The 27,238-nt window shown below is 42.4% G+C and overlaps 1 pseudogene; it reads left to right on the top strand.

The window, feature by feature from the left end:
• The first annotated feature begins 1,372 nt into the window (after positions 1–1,372).
• On the top strand, positions 1,373–10,339 carry LOC118021255 (annotated as a pseudogene).
• Positions 10,340–27,238: the final 16,899 nt, after the last annotated feature.

A 27,238-nucleotide genomic window follows, 5' to 3' on the forward strand; every position in this document is an offset into this window, starting at 1 on the left:
AACAACAAACAACCCTGAACCAACAACAGGTGGGCCAGCTTTGGCCTGCTCATATAGTTTGATGCCTCTGGAAGTGGAGTGCTGCTTGGAGTGGGGGATGGTGACCTCAGACCCCGCCGTTTGAGGAGACTCCTCTGAGGAGGCAACATTTGGGGCTAAAGTAGAACAGTGGGGATCCAGCCCCGGGAAGCATGGGAAAGAGCATTCCAAGCAGAGGAAATGGTTAGGTCAAAGGTCCTGTGGCAGGAACAGGCCGGGTCCCCTTGATGTGGGCGGCTGTCTCATTTCTGCTGTGTAACCTTGGGCAAGCCACTGAATTCTTTGAGCTCTTTTGTCAAGACAGAAAACAAAAAGAAATGGTGATAACACCCTGCTTACAGTTTTTTTGTGAAGTAGTGTAGGCGAAAGCATTTTTCTGACCAAATGTCAGGTAGTATTATTAATAGCTAGGATTTAGAAAAAAAAATGGTGAAGAAACTTTTGTAGAATCAGGATTTCGGTGTCAAGGTCCCGGTGCTTTACGGTAGCTCTTCGAATTTTCAGTATGGGGTATGCTGCTTCATCTGCCGCTTTCCATCCTGTGTACCAAATGCTTTGTGGCCAGTTCACTTCCTGCAGGCTGCTTCTCCATCTTATTCAGCAGGCTTACGAGTATTTCTGAAACACTGTCATTGTCATTCTCTATGTGTGTTGAGCAAAGAGTTGTTAAATTTTTGTGTTGTGTTGTTTTTTTGTTACTCAGAAACAAAAAACATACTGGGAAATCCACAGACCGCCAAGTTTTATTTCTGTGAAAGCCTTCTGGGCCACCGACGGGCTCGCAGCCTGACAAAGCTAGGCCTCAGAATTCCTTCCTCTATTGTCGAAGGACTAGGAACAGCGTGGCCTGTCAGTCTGTTCATGACCTAACTTTAATGTGCCATCAAAGCTTGCTCCTGTCACCCAGCTACAGGCTTCCCCCCGGTTTCGGGTCCCCATCCGGGTTCTGCCAAGCTCACACCGCCTCTGTGTTGCCATGCTGTGGACGCTTCTTGGCCCACACGGGTCTCTTCAGTGCGGTGGTGGGGAGCCCCTGTGAGGAGGGGGCGGGGGAGGACCTGGGAAGTCATATCACCCGACACTCAGACATCATCAGTGTGCAGACGAGCCAAACAGACCACCGCCTTGCTTGACACAAGATGAGAGCAGAGTGGAATAAGAGCAAACCCTCCACAGATGCTTACCTCAGGGTTTTTGGTTTTAACCAAGGAAGTGTCCACCAAGAATGTGGGTGTAAGAAAGAAACTGGATTCTCTTCTGCATAATATTGTGACTTCCTGACTCTATGGAAGGAAAAATTACGATGATTTCAGTAAATATTTTCTTCTTCGTTATGGCTTTAGACTGTCTACGAACACGAATGTTTGTCCCTGAAGGATGTGTGGCTGGAACTGGTGTGATGGGTCCGCCTTGGAATGAAGAGGTGTTAAGTGAACAGGTGAGTGCCCTCAGCTCACCCTTGTGAGGAGCCCGCCCTGAGCAGCCCCTTGCCTCCCAGTTGTCAAGGCACATGGGGGCATCAATAGAGATTGTCGCCCGTCTTCCTGGAGCCCCTGCTGAAAGGCCCAGATGTGAGATGTGCTCGATTGGGGGTGCAGGGGGATAGATTCTGGGGTGCAAATGGATCCCTCTGGGTGAGGGGAACAATTTCCCAGAAGGTGTGGTGCTTTTCCTTCTTAAAACTAGAGGCAAGAATCTCTTTGAGGGAGATGGTTAGATATGAGGGCACTGGACTCAGGATGTGAACAGGTTGGTTCTGAGCCCAAGCACAGACTCTGTTATGCAGAGTTAACGGCTTAGGCTCATGTTGCCTCTGGATTCTGAAGAAAATCAAACCTAGCGTTCAGCTTAAAAAAAAATTACCTTGACCCTTCAGTAAAGAAGTCATCCCAAACAGGCTGGTGTAGGTGAACTGGGGGAACTGGGCTGCAGGGTCAAGGCAGCAAAACAGAGGGTCTATGCCGTGTCTGCGGACCCTGCCTTGGAACAGCAGAACCATGAGTGGGGTCCTCAGCAGAGAGAGGGGTACCGAGACTGTCAGTCCTAGGACAGAACTCTTTGTCCTAGGAGCTTCTGTCAAAACATTGTAGAAGTGCAGAAGACAGGACGGGAAAATTTCAAGTGTAAAGTATAACTTACTGATAACAAGATCACTTGAGTTGTAATCTATGACTAAAGCCTCATGCTGGAAGACGATAATTCTGGTGACATTTAGACATTGCCCAAGACATTAGGCAAGAAATGAATTCGGGAGTAAAAAATTTACTTGTACTTCTGGAATCATATCCTCTGGACCATTATTCACTTCATCTACCATGAGGCCAGCCCTGGTGGAAGACAATGCAGAATTTACTACTTGTAACCCAGAAAGGCAAAGATGGCCGCAGTCACTGGCCCACGCGGTGGATAGCCAGAAAACATGAAAGTGGTGAATAATGTATTTCTGCCTGTCCTTCCAAAGGAGGACCTCTTCCCTGGAATAGCATCTTTTCAAAGAGCCCATGAATACATTTAACAGAATCAGATGCAATCAGAGATGATTAAAAGCATTGGTGATGCTGATTACATGATAGATCAACAAGAAAGTATTTTCACTAAAATACCTGGATGTTTCTACCTTGATAGCCATGAAGTCTATTTCAAACTGCTAATTTGATTTGATGTACAGTCCCCATGCTATTTTGAAAACCGTAATCACTGTGGTCAATCGCAACAAAACCCCCTTGCATAGCTCTCCCACATCACACTACCTGCTTGGCCAAACCACAGCCCTGGATCAATCCAAGGCTGCCCTGCACCTTGCAGTAGATTGTGGCAGGTGAATACGCACCACCATTAATTGAATTGACCATAAACCTCAAATGAGCCTTTAATGCCATACTTTTCTCCTCCATTTACTCTTTCACTCTCCTGGGTGACTTTTCTCCTCTCTACAATAGTCCACAATGTTCCAGACAGAGGTTGCTTGGCCAGCCTGGACCTGAACTCAGAGCCAGTTCCCAAGGAGCAGAGCCATGGCCATCTCACACCTCGCACCGGCCATGAAGTGTTGTAAGCTGTGGGTTTGGGGGGTCTCTTGTGACTGAAGCACAAGTACCCCTCTGACCAGTATCCTCTCCCTTCAGGAGGTATCCAGACTCTGATCACTTCTCCTCTTAGCCTGCTTTGAGCCATCATCTTCCCATGCCTGAATTACTACAGCAGCGTCTAACTGGTCTCCCTGCTTCTCTCCTCAGCCTCCTACGGTCAATTCTCAGGAAAGCAGCCAGAGAAACCCTGTTAAAACCTGTTTCATGTCTCTGTTCAAAACCCTGCAATGGCTTTGTGTTTCATGAGCTAGCATGGCTGGTGCCCGTTACCTCTCTCCTCCTCTGTCCCCATTCTCCCCCTTGCTCAGTGTTCTATCCCACTCAACTCCTCACTCTTTCCTCAACTCAGCAGCCAGCTTCTTGCCTTCGGGCTTCTCTCTGAGCCCTTCTCTCTGCTGAGCCTGCTCTTCTGCAGAGAGCCTTAGATCAAACTCCTTCAAATTTCTGCTCAAATACCACCCTCTCAGGGAGGCCAGCCCTGACCCCTCTATGGATGGTGGTACCCTTCCCCCTCCCCCCTCAGCACCTTTGATCCCCATTACCCTGCCCTACCTGTTTTCCACTTAGCACTTGTCACCTTTCAACGTACTATATCATTTATTTTTTACCTCGTATTTCTTTACCTCCTATCTTTCTCATTTACGGCCAGCCTCCCCCATTGGAATGTGAGTTCCATGTGGGCAGACATCTTCACTTTGTTCACTGGCTGCACCGGCTGGCTGTTTCAGTGACAGCACATGAAGTATTTAATACTGAGGCAACTTAGAGAAAGTATTTATTCACTGTAGAAGACAGGGAAGCTAGAAGAAGATGATGCTAGGAAGAGGGGATGGCTTTGCAAATCGACACAGGGAGCCAGGGCCTGTCCGCACCCAGCTCTGAGGGCCAGGAGACACTGGTGCAGAGCGGGTAATCGGCTGTGGTCATGGTTATGCCTGTGGCTCTTCCCACTGGGAGCAAACCCGAAAATGCCTGTCCTTCTGCCCGGGTACTTGGGTTTCTCATGCTTCAGACATGCCATAGTTAGGTATATAGGGTGCTAGTTTGAGAGCTAAGCTCACCTGTGGCCTGGCACTTTTTCTCTTGTATGAATATGCCATCCATCCCCACCTCTTCATCTGTCCATGACCATGGGTCCAGTAGAGGCCAAGTCCTCTCTTAGCGGGTAAACAACACAGCTCATTGATCTTCTGGGCTAGGAACCCAGAATAATACCTGGCACATAGCAGTTGCTCGATAAATTGGTTGAAGAAAAGAATTCAGAAGAACAACCGAGTCCTGGAATAAGAGAGATATCTTAAAGTGTGGCTGTTCAGCCAGGCTATATGCAAGTTTTTCAGATAAAATTGGATGAGAGTAATTATGAGTGGAACAATGGTCTGATTGAGGCTTAACAGTGGGCTTGTTTCCCAAGAAAACACTTGGAAATATTTGGGGTCTTGGACAAAAGTTCAAGTCCAGTGTTACTTAAGGTCTTTAAATGACTAAAATGCTCTGTTTTGTGGCACTAGTTAACTTGCAGTTAGTGGTTAAGAACATAGACTCTGGAGCCTGATTAGGTTCAAATTCCCACTCTGGCACTTACTAGCTGTGTGAACTTGGGCAAGTTACTTAACCGCTCTGGGATTCATTTCCTCAGCTGTAAAATGGTGGCAAAAATTCCTACCTCACAGGGCTATTGTGAAGTTAGATAAGTTAATGCATAGAAGCATTTATCTCGATGCCCAACACAGAGAGAGAAACATATGTTCTATGTTCGCTGTTATGCTGTCATTATTACGTATACTGTAACCATCCTCTCTACCTGTTGTGCTAAGTGGATTCTGAAAGCCAGGAAAAGACTGAGTTCTTTAAAATACTGTTGCCCAAATGTCTGTCCCCTATGCAGTGTGCTTGGTCAAAGTTGGCCTATTGGTTTCATATTTGTTTAACATTTGATGGGCAGTGAGGGGGGGTAAGTCACAGAAAAACTTTTAGTCTTTTAAAATAGCCTTTAGATTCTCTCCTCTCCTCAAATCCTCCTCTCCTCCTCCTTCTTCCTATTTTTTAATTTTATTTTTAAATAATCCCCTCATCCAACATGGGGCTTGAACCTACAACCCTGAGATAAAGAGTCACATGTTGTACCTGATTGAGCCGGCCTGGCTCCCCTCCCCTTCTTAGTCTCTAATATCCTGGCTTTCTTAGAAAAGAGTGAGGGGTCCAAAGGTAAAGAAGATTATTGACATAGTCCCCAGAAAGATGGATCTTTTGTGAAAATGTGCATTAAAAAGGAAATGGGGATTACAGGTAAGTTTTCTTCTTAATACTTATACAGTTGATCTTTGAACAATGCAGGGATTAGGGGTGCCCACCCCCAAGCAGTTGAAAATCTGCATATAACTTTTGATTCCCCCCAAACCTAACTTCGAATAGTGTAACTGTTGACCAGAAGCCTTACCAAGAACAGAGTCTATTAACACGTATTTTGTATGTTCTGTGTATTACATACTATCTTTGTACAATAAAGTAAGCTGGAGAAGAGAAAATGTGAAGAAAATCATAAGGAAGACACGATACATTTACAGTACTGTATTTATCAAAAACAATTCGTAAGTGGGGCCACAGTTCCCACCCACGTTGTTCAAGGGTCAACTCTATTTTCTAAAACATGCCCAGTGAATATGGATATTTAAAAAATCAGAATAAATAGGATCTTTTATAAAGAATAAAAAAATCATGTCCAAATCTTGTTAAATAACTAAAAGATCAACTTAAAGGAGGACCACAGAAGGGCAGGTCGAGTGGGGTACGGGCTGGAGCTTGGAGCAGGAGGGAGCATGAGAGGAAGTATATGGGAAACAGGACTGAGAGGCAGGCTCCCCTACAGACCTCAAACCATTTGGAAGAGTAAAGAGAAAATCAGGAGACCAGAAAGACTCTTAGCTGACCAATAAACCATATTTGAGTACCTACTGTATGCGAATCACTATGCTAGATGCATACTGTAGGAGAGAGGGCGATGAAGAAAACAGGGTCTCTGTCCTCCTTTTGCACCGAGACAGGCCCTTCAGAGGACACAGGCTCTGTAGCATGTGCGTCAGCCCCTTCTTTTGGAGAGAAGAAATCTTTTAAAAGCACGATGCCCGTCTTCTTCAGAGTATCCTCTGCAGACCCAGTGCATCGGGAATATCAGAGCTGACCGTGAAAATTGCAGATTCTCAGGCCTCTCTATTCCTGATGAATCAGAACGTCTGGAGCCCAGAGCCAAAGGCTCTGGCTTTTAATCAAGCACGTTGGGGGGGTTCTTACGCACAATTTAAAATGTTAGAACTCCCACTGTTTTTACCGAATGAATTGTAAGAGAAATTGCTTTTGGCTGGAGGGTGGGGATGGATGGGCGCACGGAGGAAAATCTGAACCAAGGCTTTGGCTGGATTTTGCTACCTGTGCCAAAAGGGAGGCGGCGTTCCAAGAGCGGAGTGGCTCGGTCCAAAGCAATGAAGTACATGGGGGGCCAGTGACCGTAGCCCAGGGAGGAGCCGCCAGCTCTGAGGTTTCAGGCAGACACGTGCCACAGACACGTCTTCTCCCTTGTGCATCGGCCCTTCAGCAGTGTCTCGGGCTTCTCTCTGCCATGCGCAACCAGGATGACATTCGAGAAGAATTTCACCACGGGAAAGCTGGTTTTGCTTGGTGCTCATTTGTCACTGAGTGAACGAAACTCACCAGCTTTCTGCCTTCTGTCAAGTCAGCTGTTCTCCGAATTCAAGCAGAAGGATGAGAATGGGTTGCTGCTCGGGCTGGAAGGTTGCCGTTCTGAGCACTTGCAATCCCAGGAGCTGACTCTGTTTCACGTGGAACGCAGCTCCCTCTGTGCTCCTCTTACCTAGGTCAGGCCAGCACGTGGCACACCAGGTGGGTTTGCCGTCTTGGGTGGCCCTTGGGGTGAGTGAGCGGCGTGCAGCAGGAGATCAGATGTTACTAAATAGCATAAGTGGCCCGACCAACTGTTGGGTCTGCATGGGGCTTGGTGCCTCCCTTACTAGACCACCTGGAAGTTGTCAGTCAACCGAAAAACAAGCATTTAATGACTGATCCTGCTGTTGACGCCATGCTCCCTCACTCCACCCCTTTCTTGATTTCTAGCTGATGCTATTTGAGGGTTATAAGGGATGAGGGCTTGGTGCTTATCTCCCCATGAAGCCTGGGGCCCGGGCTCACCCCTCTGCAACCTCACCACGACAACGCTGCTTCCTTTCTGGCCCCCACCCTCATGGTATAGCAGGAAAACATGAGCTGGGAGTACCATACGGACACGGTGCAGAGGGCATGGAGATATGCTGCCCAGAGGTCCCTCCCAGGAAGGACTTGAGGTCCCAGCCCTGGGGGTGTTGTCAGAAGGCAGGTGTCAGCCATCAGCCCTTTGGGGTCTCCTCCAGGGCCGTGTCTACATCCAACGACTGACTGAGGCAGGTATATACATGCTTGGCTATTTGAGCCAGTGCTGGACGACTCAGATGCATCTCCCAAACCTGCTTCCTGTCCCTTCCTTCCACAGGTGCTAATCCTAAAGTTATTCCCTAATAGACAGCCACAACCTTAGTCCATGATGAGTCTGCTTCCCAAAGAACCCAACTTGCAACACGTGAATTTGAATTTCAACTAATTAGGAGTCCTGTGATCTTGAGGAAGCAATAATTTATTTTCTGTTAGACTTAATTTCCATCTCTGAAAAATGGGAATAATAAGTCATTTCTTCATTGGATTGTTGTAGTGCACTTAGTTTAATACTGGTGCAGAGTAATCACTCGTAAATATTATATCATAATCTTGGGAGAGTTATAGAACTCCTGTGAGTCTTAGATCCTTTACCTAAAAATGAGAATAATACCACTTACATTCAGGAATTTAGTAAGGATTGTATGACATGTATTAGGTACTCAATAGATATCACCCTCCTCCTACCATTTTCCCTTTAACATATCAACAGTACCTTTACATAGTGAATTTAAAAAATAATTCATGTTTATTTTCTTTCTCTTTATTGGTTACTCTTTATCAGAGTATAGGGTGGTTGTATTTGGAGGAGGAAAACTAAATGCAGAGCAGAAAGGTGGGGCTAGAGTGCAGCTCTGGTTAAGCGCCTCTCTTCCATCACAGTTCAAAGGCCATTCCTCCAGGAAGCTCACCGTGACTGACTCAACACATTCCACAAGACTCACATAGAAACTTTGACTCCCCTCTCTTTTCCACTTTTGTAAGCCTTATAATGATATATTCCTATGGATGACAGGATTTCTATGTTAATATTGTCTCTGGGAAGTGGGGAATCATACCTGTTTTTCAAACAGGTGTTCATTGGTTACTCTGCTAGTTCGCAGTGACTGACTCTTACAACAGTGCCGAGTCCTGTCTAGCCCTGCGAGATGCTCTGGAATTCCTGCAGAGTGGATGAGGACTACAAGAGCTAGTTGAGGTCTTCTGAGGCCATGTGGTCCAACTCTGTCACCTTAGTCATGAGGAAACTTTGTGTAGGTCAGCTCTCTTTAGATGATGACATTTAAAGGCTCGTGTGAAATTTTGGTAGCCTCATCTTTCTTACGTCTCCTCTGTTTTATAACTTGATACTCTGTTTTTGCTCTGAAGCTGGTCAGTTGTAGGAACATTGTCTTACACTGACACCTACTGGGCAGGTGGGAAAAGAACTGGTATCAGCCACACTGGTGTTTACAGCTAGAAGCAGAATTCTGTCTTCCTCAATGGGTTTATCTTTAAGAAGCATCTTTCTTACAAATCTCCTAGTTTTAAGCTTTCTTTGCCCACTTCTCCTACTAGATGTAAGGTCTGTAGTGGATTTTAGGTTTCTCGGGCATGATGATTTCATCCAGTTAACATGTTAAAAGCCCAAAATACTTTTAATCAAGGTCATTCCACAGACATACTTACCATTTAATGATGAACAATAATCACGCTCATTCAGTGTGACCTTAATTCTGCAAGCACCGCAGCTCTGAACAGCTGATGTCAAGTGGGTCCAATGCAGAGGATGGGGGCATTCTTCCTCCTTGATTCCCCCATTGGTGGGAGCAGCCAGGTGCCCTCTGATCTGGATCAAAAGCTCTCCACGATGGCACAAAGAACCATCCATGATGAACGTGGTAAATTCTTTCCTTGAAGGTTTCTCTGGGGAATCACGACCCCAGTAAAAATTCATCCAAGTGTTTCATTATCCTCATGCAACTGTGTTACAAAACCATCTCTCCCTTGCTTTTATTTAAAAGTTTCTTTTGTTTGTTCTCCTAAGGTTTGGAAATGATTAATCAAATTCTACTCAGGGAAACTTTACAAAATATACCAGTAGGTTATATTCTAATTATCTCCTTACCAATCCCTTTGCTGTCAGGAAATGAGCCCTTAACTAGTGTTAAATGTGGTATAGCATAGTAGTAAAGAGCTTTAGAGTTAGGCAGTAGTATTTATATATATATATATTTAAGAAGGCTCTACACCCAACATAGGACTTGACTCATGACCTGAGGATCAAGAGTTGCATGCTCTACTGACTGAGCCAGCCAGGTGCCCCCAAACCCTTTGCACTGTACTTTTTCTTTAGTTAATAATTAATCACTTTTGCCATATCTACTGAGGGAACGAAGACCATTCTCAGCAATCAGACCATCGACATTCCAGAAAATGTCACCATCACTCTGAAGGGACGCGCTGTTATTGTAAAGAGCCCCAGAGGAACACTGTGAAGGGACTGCAATCACATCAATGTAGAATTCAGTCTCTTTGGAAAGAAAAAGAAGAGGCTCTGAGTTGACAAATGGTGGGGAACAAGAAAAGAACTGGCTACTGTTTGCACGGTCTGTAGCCATGTAGAGAACATGATCAAGGGCGTTCCACTGGGCTTCCGTTACAAGATTAGGTCTGTGTACGCTCACTTCCCCATCAATGTTGTTATTCAGGAGAACGGTTCTCTTGTTGAAATCTGAAATGCCTTGGGTGAAAACTCTATCCACAGGGTTTGGATGAGGCCAGTTGTTCCTTGTTCAGTAGCTCAAGCCCAGAAAGGTGAGTTAATTCTTGAAGAGGATGGCATTGAACTTGTCTCAACTCTGCTGCTTTGATTCAGACAAGCCACCATGGTTAAACACAAGGGCATCAGGAAATTTTTGGATGGTATCTATGTTTCTCAAGAAGGAACAGTTCAGCAGGCTGATGAATGAGATCTAAGTTGTCCAGCTACAGAAACAACAAGATGCCGGATGTTTTTTCAGATTTATTTGTGATATTTTATTTTTTTAAAGATTTTATTTATTTGAGAGGGAGAGAGAGAGAGCGTGCAACAGCAGGGGAGGGAGAAGTAGACTCCCCTATTTGTGGTATTTTAAAGATGCAGTAAAGGCTGTATTGATTTGGGGAAAAAAATAATGTAATCATTAAAAGTACTTTCTAATGAGTTCTAGTTTATCTCATGTGGTGTGTGTGTGTACATATAATAGAATATTATTCAGCCATACAAAAGAAGGAAATTCTGTCATTTTTTGATGACAATGTGGATAAATGTGGAGGGCATTATGCCAGATGAAATAAGCCAGCCAGGAAAGACAAATATTGCATGGTATCACTTATATATGGGATTAAAAAAAAAAAAAAGACAAGGAAGTTAGACTCATGGAAGCAGAGAATAGAATGGTGGTTTCCAGGAACTGGGAGATTGGGGAAATGAGACATTGGTCAAAGGTTACAAACTTTCAGTTATAAGATGAATAACTTCTGAGAATGTAATGTGTAGTGTGGTGACTATAGTTAATAATGCTGCATTGTCTGTTTGAAATTTGCTAAGAGAGTCGCGCAAACACACAGGATAACTATGTGAGTGATGGTTATGTTAATTAGCTTGATTGTGGCAAACATTTCACAACATATAGATACATCAAATCATGTTGTATGCTTTAGATACATATGATTTTATTTGTTATTCATACTTCAGTAGAGCTGAAAAAAGAGAAGAAAGGAAGACAGCACCCAGGGTCTAGCCTGAGCTCAAGCCTTCCTCTCTTCATGTTTTCTGATTGTCACAAATGATCTCTGTTTTTCTCTCAAACTTCTCAAACTTTGGTTCTCATATTGTCTGTTTCAGACTTTAAAAAATGGTCATAGGGATTTATTTGTTAAACAAATTTGAGCTCCTACAAAGTGCCAGCACTCGGGGTAGAGCAGTGAATAAAACTATAAAATTTCTTGGCTTTGGGGCGCCTGGGTGGCTCAGTTGTTAAGCGTCTGCCTTCGGCTCAGGTCATGATCCCAGGGTCCTGTAATCGAGCCCCGCATTGGGCTCCCTGCTCGGCGGGAAGCCTGCTTCTCCCTCTCCCACTCCCCCTGCTTATGTTCCCTCTCTTACTTTCTCTCTCTCTGTCAAATAAATAAATAAAATCTTAAAAAAAAAAATTCTTGGCTTTATAGAGCTTTTATTCCAGGAGAGGAGGATGGAAAAGCAAATAAAGCATATGATTTGTCAGATGACCAAAAAATGCTAAGTAAAAAAATAGGGCAAGAAGATTGATGGGATTTTTTGTGTGTGTGTGTGTGTGTGTATTGGGGGGACATGGTTGCTCACTGCTCATAGAGCTATATGGGGGGCAAAGGAGCTCTGGGCTTCTTGTGGTGACACAAAACGGATTAAACGTATGCTGAGGTTGGTCTTGATGGTCTCAAGGAAGATAGTGGTGTGGACTGGGAGGGTTGGAGAGTTGGTAGATTGGGCTCTTGCCAGAAGCATGAACAGTTCCCTGCCAAAGGCAGTGTGGAAGAGAATGTGGGGAGGAGTTCCCTGATCTTATCTGGAGCTTAGAACGTTGGTGGGCTTCCCTTTTGATTCCCTCAGTTAGGCAGTGGGAACTTTGTAAATGTTGACTTCTTGAGACTCAGCCCCTGATGAGCATTTAAAGAGGGAGAGAGAAGCAGAAAGCATCTCAGATGTTACCTTCAAGAAGCCTATCCTGTTTCTTAGGAACACAAGAGAGTAGTGGAGAATCTGATATAGTCCATCAGGGTATCAGCCCTCTTCCATGAGCAGCTATCCTAAGGTGTGATACCAAGAAGTACTGGTAAGAAAAGATTTAGTAAACATGGCAGAGTGGAGGGGGCACTGGCTGGGAGAGTCTGTGTTCTCTAGGCTGCCCGACTCCTGGCATGCTGCACTACTCCAAGGCTGTTTCTTCTTCTCTATAATGAGGAGGCTGGCCTCTGCCATTCATTTCTGATACAAAATTCCATGACTGTAAGAAGAAGTTGGAATTTTATCTCTGCCGTTGGAGTTTTGAATAGAAAATAGAGGGCTTTAGAGCATAGATAAGAGTTTTTATTTATTTTTTCTTTTCAGTTGATTTTGGAGGAAAGGGACTCAGGAAAGGAAGAGTTGGCTTTTGTTGTTGGCTTAGAGAAGTAGATTACATTTCTTGGATCTTAGCCAAACATAACAAAGTGGATCCTTCCAAAGAGTGAGAAGAATTTGTTTGGCAGAAGAATTGCTGCCTTGATCAAGAAAGCTTTTCCACTCAGTTTTCTGGAAGAGGGAGAAAAAAATCCTGGTAAACCGACTTAAATGCCCCCATTGGGAAGATGCTTCATCCCTCTAGGCTGAATTAGTTGCTCCATCCTCTGTTTTCACTGAAAGGTGGAGAGCAAGTTGGAGCCAAGGGATAGAAGAAAGGCAGAGGACCCCATGCAGGAGCAGCAAAGCATGTAAGATGAACATTTACTAAATGTGTGATGAATGAATGAATAAATGAAAGAATAAAAGGAAGTTAGGACCAACCAAAAGGTAAGGGGAAATGGAGAGATCTGAAAACTTGACTAAAGGTAGCTTATGAGCATTTGGAGAAAGAGTCATCACCAGGACCCAACACGGCTTCATCAAGGACTGGTCTTGCCAGTAATCTCACTGGTAGAGTCTTCAGACTTGTAGGTTGGAGGAAGCCTGTGAACATAATCTATCTTAATTTTAGAAAAGCAATTAAAGTCCTCCTTGATTTTTTTTGGGGGGGGGAGTTGAGATGGTGAAATGCAGACTTAATCATATGATTAAGTTAATTTCAGCTGGTAGAAATAACTTTGTTCAAATAGTGTTGATTATGTCATTTTTCTTCCTAGAATGAGGCATCTAGTGGAGTGCCATAGAGTTAAGGTCTTAGGCCTGACTGTTCAACTTTTTGTTTATGATTTCTTTTGCAATAACTATAAATTCACAAGAAGTTATAAAAAATGTATAGAACCATGTATGCTTTTCTCTGTTTCTTCCTTTGATAACATTTTGTATAACTATAGTGTGATATCAAAACCGGGAAAGTGGTGTTGGTACAATCCACAGAGTTTATTCAGATTTCACCCAGTGTTACATGAATGTCTTTGTGCGTATGTGTAACTCTGTGCAACTTTAGTACATGTATAAATTCATGTAATCCCACCACAATCAAGATCTAGAACTGTCACCATGAAGCTCTGTCTTACTATCTCTTTACAGCCACATCGACATCCCATCCCTAACCCTTATCTGACAACCACTTATCTGTTCTTCACCTCTATAATTCCATTATTTCAAGAATGTTGTATAAACGGAATCATACAATATGTAATGTTTGAGGTTGGCTTTTTTCGATGAGTATAATTTCCTTGAGATCCAACCAAGTTGTATGTATCAGTAGTTTATTGCTTTTTATTGCTGAGTAGTGGTTCATTGTATGGACATACCACAGTTTAACCATTCACCTGCTAAAGGATATTTGGGTTCTTTCCAGTTTGGGGCTATTATTAATGAAGCTTTTTGGACATATTTATACAGGTTTTTGAGCATAAGTTTTAATTTCTGTGGGATAAATGCCCGAGAGTGCAACTGCTGGGTTATATGATAATTATATATTTAATTTTATGATTCAGCAAATTACTATCCAAAGTAGCTGTACCATTGTACATTCCCATCAGCAGTGCATGTGTGATCCAGTTTCTCTGCATCCTGGCCAGCATTTGGTGTTATCACTATTTTAAATTTTAGCCATTCTGGTATGTGTATAGTAATACCTCATTGAGGTTTTAATTTGCATTTCCCTAATGGGTAAAATGGTTAACATCTTTTCACGTGTATATTTGCTCTCTGTATATACTCCTCTGTGAAACCTTTGTTTATGTCTTTGTGCATTTTCTAATTGGATGGAATTGGATTATTTGTTTCCTACTGTTGAGTTTTGAGACTTCTTTATATATTCTAGATACAAGTCCTCTATCACATATGTGATTTGCAAATATTTTCTCCCAGTGTAGAATTGATCTTTGTATGCTCTCAACAGTGTCTTTTGCAGAAGTTTTACATTTAATGAGGTCCAATTTATCAAGTTTTCCTTTAATGGATCATGATTTTGGTGTAAAATCTAAAATTTCTTCACCTAATCCTGAAGATGTTCTCCCCTCTATTTTCTAAAAGTTTTATCATTTTATGTTTATGTTTTACATTTCGGCCCATAAGCCAACTTTTAAGGTCAAAGAGGTTGAAGATAAGATAGGTGTGCAGGTGATGCAAGCCCATGGAATACAGGATAAACTAGGAAGATAACAGGGGCACCTGGGTGGCTCAGTTGGGTAAACATCTGACTCTTGATTTTGGCTCAGATCATGATCTCAGGGTCTTGAGATTGGGCTCTGCACTGGGCATGGAGCCTGCTTAAGATTCTCGCTCTCCCTCTTCCTTTGCCCCTCCCCCTCCTCTCCTTCCCTCTCTAAAAAAAATAAAAAATTATAAGCATGCAATATCAGAGTTTAGTGTGATGGTTGAGAATGTGGGTACTGGAGCCAGACAGCTTGCTTACTAATGCCTGCCCTGCTTGGGAGTCCTAGGGAACTCATAATCTCTGTGTCTTAGTTTTTGTATCTGCAAAATGGGATTAATGAGAGTACTTGCCTTAGAGGGTTGTTTTGAGAATTTAATGAGATCATATAAACCCTAGAGCACTTAGAGCTGCCCTTGAAGAAATGCTGCCTATTATTATATAAAATTTGGGCAGTTACAGGGGAGAGGAGACCTGACAAAGGAGGGACTGCATGTGAAAAAAATCCTGGTATATGCAAAGCATTGGAGAAGTAACTTAACTTACTTGAAAAAATTTTTTAAAGATTTTATTTATTTGACAGAGAGAGAGAGAGAGCACCCGCAAGCAGGGGAGGGGTAGAGGGCAGAGGGAGAAGCACAGTCCCTGCTGAGCAGAGAGCCCAACGCAGGGCTCAATCCCAGGACCCTGGGATCATGACCTGAGTGGAAGGCAAATGCTTAACCAACTGAGCCAGCCACCCAGGTGCCCCCTTACTTGCAATTTTTAACTTAAATCTTTGCACAATTTTTGTCCAATTATATATGCTTATAAACATGTCTTCATCCAGAAATAGCAAGGTTTACATAGGTTCAAAATAACAAGGGATTTAAATCCATCCAGTGAAAACAAGAGTCCATTGTTTAGGACTGTATAGATACTCAAATGCAGTTTTCATATTCTTGTTGACATTTTACAAAGCAAAGGCATTATTTTAGATTATCAGCTACTAGAAAATGGTCATGATTTCCGTGCAGGTATCATAACCCAGCAGTAGGGAAAAAGGGCATTGCCAGAGTTGATATTTATAACTTGATGTGGGGTCAGGTAGGTTCTCAGCTTCTCATAGTGGGGACTTCCGGGCCCCCAGCCCTTGGTACCACTAACAGAATGTTATTGGAGCATGGATTGTTCTCATGGTCTCTATCTTTGCTGAAAATGAGGAAAAGAGGAAGATGGAGATATAGGAGGGTTGACTAGGTGGAGAAAGAAGTTCCTAGAAGTGAGAGGAAGAAGCTATTACTAATACTAGACATTAAAAGAGAGAGGGAGGACAGAGGAAGTAAAGAGTGCCTCAGATTACTAGAAAGAGGTGGGCCTCCCTTGCACTGGAGTCTGTCTGGTCATTATTTTTCCAAGAAGCAGCTGAGGGACAATGGTCAGTTCATCCACTCCCTCCGTGCCTGGGTTTCCTTTTCTGCCTCATAATGAAAAGAGTGTCTGGCCTTCATACTCCATGGGCTGTTCTAAATTTACATGGAAGTTCTTTATGCAAAACATAAATATATGACATTGTGTTGCTTCACTGTGGACCAAATATACATATATCTTTGTTCATTCTTTTTACAGAATATACCTTAAGAATTAGCACAATCTCCCTCTCCCTCTCCTCCCTTGGTCTTAGTTTTTTGGTTCCCCCTCTCCACCTTATTAGCGGTGTCTCAGCAGTACATCATGGCTGGCTTTATCAGAGGCACTCCTTTGTCTTAGTGACTGCTAGACCACGTTTCTAGGTAGATCATTAAGCTTACTCTCCTCTCCTAAATCTGGAATGTAGGAGACTGACCTGGCTTATTCACCCTATGCCTGGCTACTTCTCAGATGTCTTTATGCCTGAAAAAACGTGGGCCCTAAGTCTACCCAAGGAACCAAGCTTGAATTTGACTTAAAGAATAAACAGATATTATGAAATACAACTGTACATTCACTTTACTCACAGTTCCACTGAAAATTATGCGTGCACAAGTGTGGCGTAGTTTGAAGAGAGGACTGTTTTTTTTTAAGTACCGTAAATTTGTCTATTTTTTTTTGTTGTTGTTGCAGAAAACAGAGTATTTTTTAGGGTTTGTTCTTATGGGCATCATGATCATCATTGCCTTCAATTTTTAACTATGTGGTTAATCAATAAAAATATTTTTAGATACATTCACACATTTAGACCAAAAATTGAAAGTTAAAGAATTAGTCCTTTGGGGGAAAAAAATTCAGTGACCACAAAGTAAGTATGAAAACATGAGGAGAGAATTTCTTCTACTGGGCCATATAAAGACCTTAAAATAATCTCAAGCTTTCTTAATTTGAATGCTTATTTGCTATTCATATTTGAGTTCCCCATTGCAACCTCATTCAGATTAAGAAATAGAGTAAGTAATATGTGTATCTTTCCCCCCCCATGATTTGAGGAAGCACTAGGAAGACTGTCTTGATGAAAATATGTCAAAAGTCTGCCACAAAATCCTGAAAATCCACCATTAGAGAACTATTCTTGTGGGAGTACCAGCTCTCCAGGAGGGAGACATATTAAGCTGCTGTCAATCAAGAACAAATATACAAGCCACATAGGAGCATCACAAAACACAGGCTCTGGAGTCAGATGGAGCTAGACTGAATTTGGCTTTGGCACTTACTAGCTCTGAGATTCTGGGCAAACTGCTTACCTTCTCTGAGTCCCAATTTCTTCATCTGTAAAATGGGGTTAATAATGGCTATCGCATGAGAGACTCAATTTAAATGAGCTGATATAATTGAAGAACTCAATGCAATACTTAGTTTAAAGTAGGCTCTTGGGGGGCACCTGGGTGGGTCAGTAGGTTAAGCATCTGACTCTTGATTTTGGCTCAGGTCATGATCTCAGGGTTGTGAGATCCCTGTGTTAGGTTCTGCACTAAGCATGGAGCCTGCTTAAGATTCTCTCTCTCCCTCTCCCTCTGCCTCTCCCCCTGCCACCTGCCCTCTCTCTCTCTTTAGAATAACTAACTAAATAAAGTAGGCTCTTGGTATGTTGCAATGATAATTAGCAATAGCAGTAATATTTAATTCAGACTGGGTTTGTTTAGCTTTGGAGGTACATGAAGACATTAAAGAGGTAGACAGATTCAGATAATTTTAAGAAAGACAATTTCCAGATTCTACACTTCTTTTGTTTTTTTTAAAGTTCTTTCTTCCCCTTTTATGTCCACATTTATTTAGCAATTCAACCTTCTCCAACATTGAAATACAATCTTGCCATGTGGTAAATGTCCTTATACATTGAGACCTAATTCCTGACACATTTAACAAATAAAAACTGAGGATCTAGATATGAAAGAATATAACATGTAATGTTCCTATAATGTTCTGGCCCACAGCAGATCCTGTTTTTATTTGTTAAATGTGTCAGATTCTACATTTCTATTCATCTGCTTGCAAATACACCTTCATCAGGCTGCTTCTCCTTTTCCATCTTTCCTTTTATAATTTTCCCTTTTCTGCCTTTCAAGAGAGAGACAAATTTCTCATCCAACCCAAATCATACTACAGTACATTGCCATGGATATAGAAAGCTCTGGGGTACCAGGCAAAAGCAACTTAGTCTGTAGGTTTTTGAGAGCCTCCTTTAATCAAAACGGCACCAGGAACCAAACATAATAGGGCATCATGTCTTCCCTGTCTTATGCTTATTTCTGTTAAAGGCAAAGCATAATTGTTAAAAACTGAATGTTTAGGGGTGCCTGGGTGGCTCAGAATGTTAAACCTCTGCCTTTGGCTCAGGTCATGATCTCAGGGTCCTGGGATCGAGCCCCACATTGAGCTCTCTGTTCAGTGAGGAGCCTGCTTCTCCCTCTCCCTCTGCCCCTCCCCCTGCTCATGTTCTCTCTCTCTCTCTCTGTGTGTGTCTCAAATGAATAAATAAAATCTTTAAAAGAAAAAAAGAACTGAATGTTTGTTTCTCTCCCAATTCATTCATTGAATGAATTCATTCAATGAATGTCATTCATTGACGACATCTTAACACCCAAAGTGATTGTATTAGGAGGCAGGGACTTTGGGAGATCATTAGGTCATGAGGGTGAAGCCCTCATGAATGGGATAAATACCATTGTGAGAAGAGATACAGGATCCTGCTCCCTCTCTGCTGTCTGCCACGTGGGGATACAATGAAAAGTGGGGCATCTGCAAACCGGGAAGCAGGTGCTCATCAGACACCAGATCTTCCAGCACCTTGATCTTGGACTTCCTGACCTTCAGGACTGTGAGAAATTAATGTTTCTTGTTTAAGCCACACAGTCTATGATAATTTGTTATGGCATCCTGAACTAAGACAATACTGTAAACAGGTGTGCTGACACAGATTTAGATGTTTGGCTTCCAAGTATATTATGGATTAGGTGGGGGGTGCAGTGGGTTGGATGATGATGACTTTTTTGAGTGTGTGTCTTCACTACTGACAAAGAAGGTATTGCTCTTGAGGAAAGAATCCCTTGAGAATGGAGTAAAAAGAACATTTCCTGGAAATATTGATGATGGCAGCGCATTATTCGCCCAGGTGACAAACTCATGATAGGTTTCCGTACTTCAGCTAGCTAGCTATCTTGAAATGTTCGAGATTTTTAGAAGCATCCCGGGAAATGCCAGTCTGCTATGAACCCTACTCTCTCTGCAATTTTTTTTTATTCTTATGTTAATCCCCATACATCATTAGTTTTAGATGAAGTGTTCCATGATTCATTGTTTGTGCATAACACCCAGTGCTCCATGCAGAATGTGCCCTCCTCAATACCCACCACCAGGCTAACCCATCCTCCCACCCCCCAGAACCCTGTTTGTTTTTCAGAGTCCATCATCTCTCATGGTTCGTCTACCCCTCCGATTTCCCCCGCTTCATTCTTCCCCTCCCGCTACCTTCTTCTTCTTCTTTTTTTTTTTTCTTAACATATATTGCATTATTTGTTTCAGAGGTACAGATCTGAGATTCAACAGTCTTGCACAATTCACAGCGCTTACCAGAGCACATACCCTCCCCAGTGTCTATCACCCAGTCACCCCATCCCTCCCACCCCACCCCCCACTCCAGCAACCCTCAGTTTGTTTCCTACAATTAAGAATTCCTCATATCAGTGAGATCATATGATACGTGTCTTTCTCTGTTTGACTTATTTCACTCAATATAATTCCCTCCAGTTCCATCCACGTCGTTGCAAATGGCAAGATCTCATTTCTTTTGATGGCTGCATAATATTCCATTGTATATATATACCACTTCTTTATCCATTCATCTGTCGATGGACATCTTGGCTCTTTCCACAGTTTGGCTATTGTGGACATTGCTGCTATAAACATTGGGGTGCACGTACCCCTTCGGATCCCTACTTTTGTATCTTTGGGGTAAATACCCAGTAGTGCAATGGCTGGATCATATGGTAGCTCTATTTTCAACTTTTTGAGGAACCTCCATACAGTTTTCCAGAGTGGCTGCACCAGCTTGCATTCCCACCAACAGTGTAGGAGGGTTCCCCTTTCTCCGCATCCCCGCCAACATCTGCTGTTTCCTGACTTGTTAATTTTAGCCATTCTGACTGGTGTGAGGTGGTATTTCATTGAGGTTTTGATTTGGATTTCCCTGATGCCGAGTGATATTGAGCCCTTTTTCATGTGTCTGTTGGCCATTTGGATGTCTTCTTTGGAAAAATGTCTGTTCATGTCTTCTGCCCATTTCTTGATTGGATTCTTTGTTCTTTGGGTGTTGAGTTTGATGAGTTCTTTATAGATTTTGGATACTAGCCCTTTATCTGATATGTCATTTGCAAATATCTTCTCCCATTCTGTTGGTTGTCTTTTGGTTTTGTTGACTGTTTCCTTTGCTTTGCAAAGGCTTTTTATCTTGATGAAGTCCCAATAGTTCATTTTTGCCCCTGCTTCCCTTGCCTTTGGCGATGTTTCTAGGAAGAAGTTGCTTCGGCTGAGGTCAAAGAGGTTGCTGCCTGTGTTCTCCTTTAGGATTTTGATGGACTCCTGTCTCACGTTGAGGTCTTTCAACCATTTGGAGTCTATTTTTGTGTGTGGTGTAAGGAAATGGTCCAGTTTCATTCTTCTGCATGTGGCTATCCAATTTTCCCAACACCATTTGTTGAAGAGACTGTCTTTGTTCCATTGGACATTCTTTCCTGCTTTGTCGAAGATTAGTTGACCATAGAGTTGAGGGTCCATTTCTGGGCTCTCTATTCTGTTCCATTGATCTATGTGTCTGTTTTTGTGCCAGGACCATGCTGTCTTGATGATGACAGCTTTGTAATAGAGCTGGAAGTCCGGAATTGTGATGCCGCCAGCTTTACTTTTCTTTTTCAACATTCCTCTGGCTATTCAGGGTCTTTTCTGGTTCCATACAAATTTTAGGATTATTTGTTCCATTTCTTTGAAAAAAGTGGATGGTATTTTGATGGGGATTGCATTGAATGTGTAGATGGCTCTAGGTAGCATTGACATCTTCACAATATTTGTTCTTCCAATCCATGAGCATGGAACGTTTTTCCATTTCTTTGTGTCTTCCTCAATTTCTTTCATGAGTATTTTATAGTTTTCTGAGTAAAGATCCTTTGTCTCTTTGGTTAGATTTATTCCTTAGGTATCTTATGGTTTTGGGTGCAATTGTAAATGGAATCGACTCCTTAATTTCTCTTTCTTCTGTCTTGTTGTTGGTGTATAGGAATGCCACTGACTTCTGTGCATTGATTTTATATCCTGCCACTTTACTGAATTCCTGTATGAGTTCTAGCAGTTTTGGGGTGGAGTCTTTGGGGTTTTCCACATAAAGTATCATATCATCTGCAAAGAGTGAGAGTTTGACTTCTTCTTTGCCAATTTGGATGCCAATTTGGGGAGGGGCCTGTTGCCGTGGTTCCCAAATGTCTCTGCCGGAGGCGGAAGTGCCCCGCCCTTGCCCCCTCCCAGCTAAGTAATCTGCTTGGGTTTGCTCTCCGGGGCTTTTGTTCCCTGTGAGCTTTCCGGACAGCTTTGGAGGCGGAGAGTGAAAATGGCGGTCCCCAATCTTTGCTCTGGAGGAGCCCAGAACTCAGGGCCCCACTCCTCAGTGAGCCCCCAGAGAAAAGCCGTCAGTCACTCCCGTCTCCCTGGTCTCCAGCCGCACTCCGTGCTCACCCGGCCTGTGACCGCGCGTTTCTCTCTCTGGCACCCGACCCCGGGTGGAGTCTCCAAACCCAGCAGATCCCTGCGGTGCACTCCCGCGCGACTCTTCCCGGGGGAGGAAGGTGAGTCTCCCCGGATCTGCCGCTTGTCGGGTCCCTGCTGGAGGAGCAGGGGCCCGACTGGGCCGCGGATCCCGGTCTATGGCCACCCCGAGCTGAGAGCCCGCGCCTGGGCTCTGCCTCTGCAGCCGGCTTCCCTGCTCCGTTACCTGGGAGCTCGGCCACACTCAGGCACCCCCGGTCTTTCTGTGACCCCGAGGGTCCTGAGACCACACTGTCCCGGAGGGTTGCACCCCCCTCTTAGCCACCAGAGTGACGTCCCTCGGCGGAGCAGACTTTCAAAAGTTCCGATTTTGTGCTCCGCGGCTCTATCACTTGCCAGAAGCGGCCGACAGAGGCCCCTTCTCCGCGGTCTATCCTCCCGAATATCGCCTCGGATTCACTTCTCCGCACGTCCTACCTTCCAGAAAGTGGTCGCTTTTCTGATGAGAGAGTTGTTGCTCTTCTTTTCTTCAATCTCCTGTTGGGTTTGTAGGTGTTCAGAATGGTTTGATCCCTATCCAGCTGAATTCCTGAGAGGAGACAAAATCCAGGTCTCCTACTCCTCCGCCATCTTGCTCCGCCCCTCTCTCTGCAATTTTACCATCTCAGTAATGAGGATGAGTTTGGTGAATACTCTCATTTATCTGCATTTTAGTCTCATCTCAGTGGTATAATTTGCATGATTTCAAGATGAAAAGACCCACAATTTCTTCCAACATATCAATGTTGTATTTTCTAATGAGAAACATATATTGGAGGTAAGTTAATATTTTGTATTTTCTTGAATATTCAAATTGATAGTAGAAACATTTGCATTGATTTTTGCTAAAAGTTAGCAAAATATGAAATCCATAATCATTTTTATGAAGGTACCAGTCTCCTGCTCACTGTCACTCACCAATGAGTTTTCTGCTTATATATTGAATCCTACCATGTGCTTATCAGGAGTATTAGCTCTGACTGCCATAAAAATATACCACACACAGGATGGCTTAACCAACAGAAATTGGTTTTCTCACAGTTCCGAAAGCAAAGGTCAAGATCAGGGTACAGGCATGGTTCTAACGAGGGTTCTTTCTGGCTTGCAGGCAGGCCACCTTCTCTCAGTGTCCTCCCATGGTGGAGAGACCAAACTCTGGTGTCTTTTCCTTTTCTTATAAAGGCATCTATCGGATTAGAGCTCCACCCTTATGACCTCAATTAACCTTTATCACCTCCTCACAGGCCCTGTCTCTGAATACATTGGGGGTTAGGGCTTTGATATAGCAATCCTGGGGCGGCGAGTGGGGGGGGAAACGACAATTCAGTCCATAACATTGGGTTTAACTTAACAGGAATGTGTTGCAAATTATACTCTAAATGATGTGCTCAACAATCCTTAATGTACTTCTGTAGCTTCTACTTATTAGTGACTGGGTTTTTTCTCTTCCTATCAATTTACATAAAACATTTAAACTATACTCTTAAAAGCAGAACACCTATTTAGGTTCAAAAACAAGTCACAATTCTTCCCAGGTGCAAATCTAGTATAGAATGACCTAAGCTTAAGGAAACTGATTTTATTTAATTAGTATTAATTTCTCCCTTTTAGATGTTGACATACTGATTCCAATTCTGTGAAAGTATAATTACAGAAACATAACTGACTTCAACCAACTTTGGGCAGAAATCACTAATATAGAGATAAATATCCTCTGTTGTCTGTCTTTCTGTCATATCTTTAGTATATATTTTGAGATGTCCTTAAAAAATGAAATGTGACATTAGACATTAGTATGTAAGTCTTTGTTCATAGTCAAGGAGAAAAGTCCTAAGATGCACAATTTATAATTTTGTTTTTAACCCCAGTTTTATCTATGTTAGCTCCATAAGCAAGACGCCGCTAAGTAAAAGATGAAGAGTATAATCAATAGTCACATGATAAGTTTGGGTTAAAATTTTTTTGGTCATACTTCCTAGACACTGAGAAAATGCAGAACTCTAGAAACTTGGTAACAGTGGTTTTGTTTGGTTTTGTTTTTTAATTAGGTGGTTTCCAATTCTCTGTTTTCAAGAAAATTAAAGGAGGACCTAACCAAGTTGTCAACAGATAGATAATGAAAAAATTTTTTGATAATAGATCACTATGCATTTTTTGACTTGTAATTAAGAAGGCATTCAAATAAAAGAGTGGTATTTCCACGAAAAAATTCCCAACATTCTCATTACTTATTTAATCAACAAGTTTTCTCAGGGCTTATGTATATAAAATTGAAAAATAGGAAGAGAATTCCTGCTGAATCCTGTCTCATTCTAACAGTAACAGCCAAAGGTATATGAACTTATTAAAAAAGATTCACTGATTCATTTAAACTAATTTTCCACTAAAACTTTACTTGATATGTGCAATAATTATTTCTCAAAATATGTTATGTATTTATGTTACTTTGGCCAATTGTGTACTAAAAATCATTGTGCAGATAACCCAGAAAACTTCAAAAATACTTAGAACCTTATGGTCATACAAAATTACAATGTTTAAATTTCAACCCAAGACAATTATATTTGTTATTATAGTGAAGTTAATAGGGTGATCAGATAAAATCTTTCAAATATAAAAATATATTACATTAATGAGATCCTTTTTTGGGAAATATGAGATCAAGGAGAAAAAGGAATGACATGCATTTTCCAATTGTCAAAAAAGAACTTGTCTGTGAATTTTTTAAATGAGTGAGAATGGGTATCAAATTACTTTGGCATTTAGAGTCCATTGGATAGAAACTCTGATGCAGGTTTTATATAAAAATAGATATTTATAGTGCATCTGGGTGGGCTCAGTCGAATGTCCAGTTCTTGATCTCAGCTCAGGTCTTAGGGTCGAGAGTTCAAGCCCCATGTTGGGCTCCACACTGGGTATGGAGCCTACTTAAGAAAATAAAAATGAAAATAAATAAAATAAAATAAAAATCAATATTTACAACATGCTAGAAAGTACATATTTTGAAGCGATCCAAGTTTACATTGAAAAATTTTAGGTGTCTACTTGAAAATGTGCAAGGGGATACAAAGCTTTTCAAAATTCTTTTAGGAGGTATGAGAGAAAAAAGTTCGAAGACCACTGATTTGATGTGTCAAATCTTTACAATTTTAACAATCAATGATTATGGGCTTCCTGGGGGAAAAGTGGACAGAAAAATTTAGAGCCTAGAGAAAGGCAGACCTGGGTGTGCTGTTGTTATGAGCTCTGGTGACAGAAAAGGAGAGCTGGTGAAATAATTAAGACAAAAAATAACAAAATTGTACACAGTTCCCAAAGTTCTGAATTTTTGGCTGGAGTCTTTGAGACATGGCTTCATCCATTATTGATGAGCTTTTGCAAAGCAGATTTATGTTAAAATTGGTTCTCTTTTCTGATAGATTTAATTAGGTTGGAGAGCAAGATTTCATGATCATACCCGTGATTCCTACGTGCCTGGAACTGTGCTAGTTGCTGGAGACACAAAGATGAATGTGACAAGATCTCTCAAGGAGTGTATGACATAGAAGAAAACCATAAGTTAATATCGTCTTAAGTTGGAAGTCACTGAATATGTGCTCTGAGTACTTTTCATTTATATCCCATGTTTCTCTGCACAAAATATTTGAAGTACATGTCATTTGAATTATTTTTAAAGAAGGTGGTAATGGATTTGTCATCATTATAACAACTCCTTATACATGTGTAGTGTTTTATAGTTTATAAGGTGATTTCACATAAAATAGCTTATTTGGTCTTAACAACAATCCTTTGTGGCAGACAAGACCTGTGTTGTTACTCTCACTTTAGAGATGAGAACACTATGGCCTAGAAGGATTAGGTTTGACCACATCATATGGTTACTAAGTGGCAGAACAGGATGGAACTCAGGAAGACCTACTTTGCCCATAAGACCGTGTTGTAGCCTGAGTCACCGAGTTTCTTCTCCTGCACCGTGGGAAAGACAGTCCCCTTTGGGCCTCTTTGTTCTGACACATCATGCTATTATACCAAAGTTTGCAAGGCCCTGACCACTCTTTTACCTGGGCTATTTCTCAAGGTTGTTTATGGAGCTGGTAACCTGGAGAAGATCAGGTAACAAGCACCCTGAGCTGTAAATCTACCTTACTGTTTGCTATAAAAGTATGGATTCCTCAAAGTCAGTTATGACAGAAACCCACTGCATACCTATCATCTATCTGGGCCCATCATGTTTCCCTGTGGGTTCTGAGGGCAATCATAACCAAGGCAAGTATACTGATAAATATAAGCTCAAATACATACTGGCAAATATAAACTCATGCTTCTTACTGTGCTGGGAGTAATCAGGTCCTTTGTCTTGGGCCTACAAACCTTGTGCCTTCTGCCAGCATCCACGAAATAGTAGCAGAGTAACTGATTAGCTTGTATGCAGAATAAAATCCAATCTTAGACCTGACATGACAATGACAGGTACTTGCAAGATGTCTGAGGATGATGTGTAAGGATGTGTAAGGTATGATGGGACTCATATAGGGCTTCAGATGGGGTGTACCCCCCGAATCTGAATTCAGGAATCTGAGAGTCAGGGAAGAGGCCTCACAAAAGGAGGCTGGCAAAAATTGACACACACAGAACAGACAAGGTCCAACAGATTTGTTGCTTCTGTGACAGGTTTGGTATTTTACTTATGTTATGTTGTCAGACTATGTACCCCAATGTACAAAAATGTAACCTTATTTCTCTGTCATGAGACTTTACTTTCTGGTTCTAATCTCTGCCAATGGTTGATAATGGAAATTGACTAAGGTGACAATTGCTTCAAGTTTGAACTCAGATTCTTTTCTTCCTTGCTCCTCTTCATTTCTCCCCGGCTACAGCATGGGGGTGGGTGGAATGAGGGAAATTCAGGCTAAGGGACTTTCTGTCCCTGCTAGCCTCTTCTGAGGTGTGACTCATCCCCTTCGGTCTTGGGCATCTTGTCTCCTCTTGCTGCGACATCGCTGGTATCATAATGGCCTTTGGTTGTTACATTCATATACTCTGTGTTCTTCTCTGTCAGGGACCCTTTCTGGACCCCTTTCCCAGCATGTAGTACCTCTTAGTTCCATTTCTTGTGCCCTGCTGGGGGTATGTGAGGCTCTATGAGGCCCATCTGCTTGGCTATTTGCCTCCACCTTTGCTCAATCTATCATTCATGTGCAATGTTGTTTACTTAGGGTTTCTCTGGAAGCTTGCATCTCACTAGGATGCCAGACTCTGGCCCTTCTCCTTTAGAACCCTCCA

This window comes from Mirounga leonina, unplaced genomic scaffold (genome assembly GCF_011800145.1).
Source record: "Mirounga leonina isolate KUSES-001 unplaced genomic scaffold, KU_Mleo_1.0 Mir_174, whole genome shotgun sequence".
Lineage (NCBI taxonomy): Eukaryota > Metazoa > Chordata > Mammalia > Carnivora > Phocidae > Mirounga > Mirounga leonina.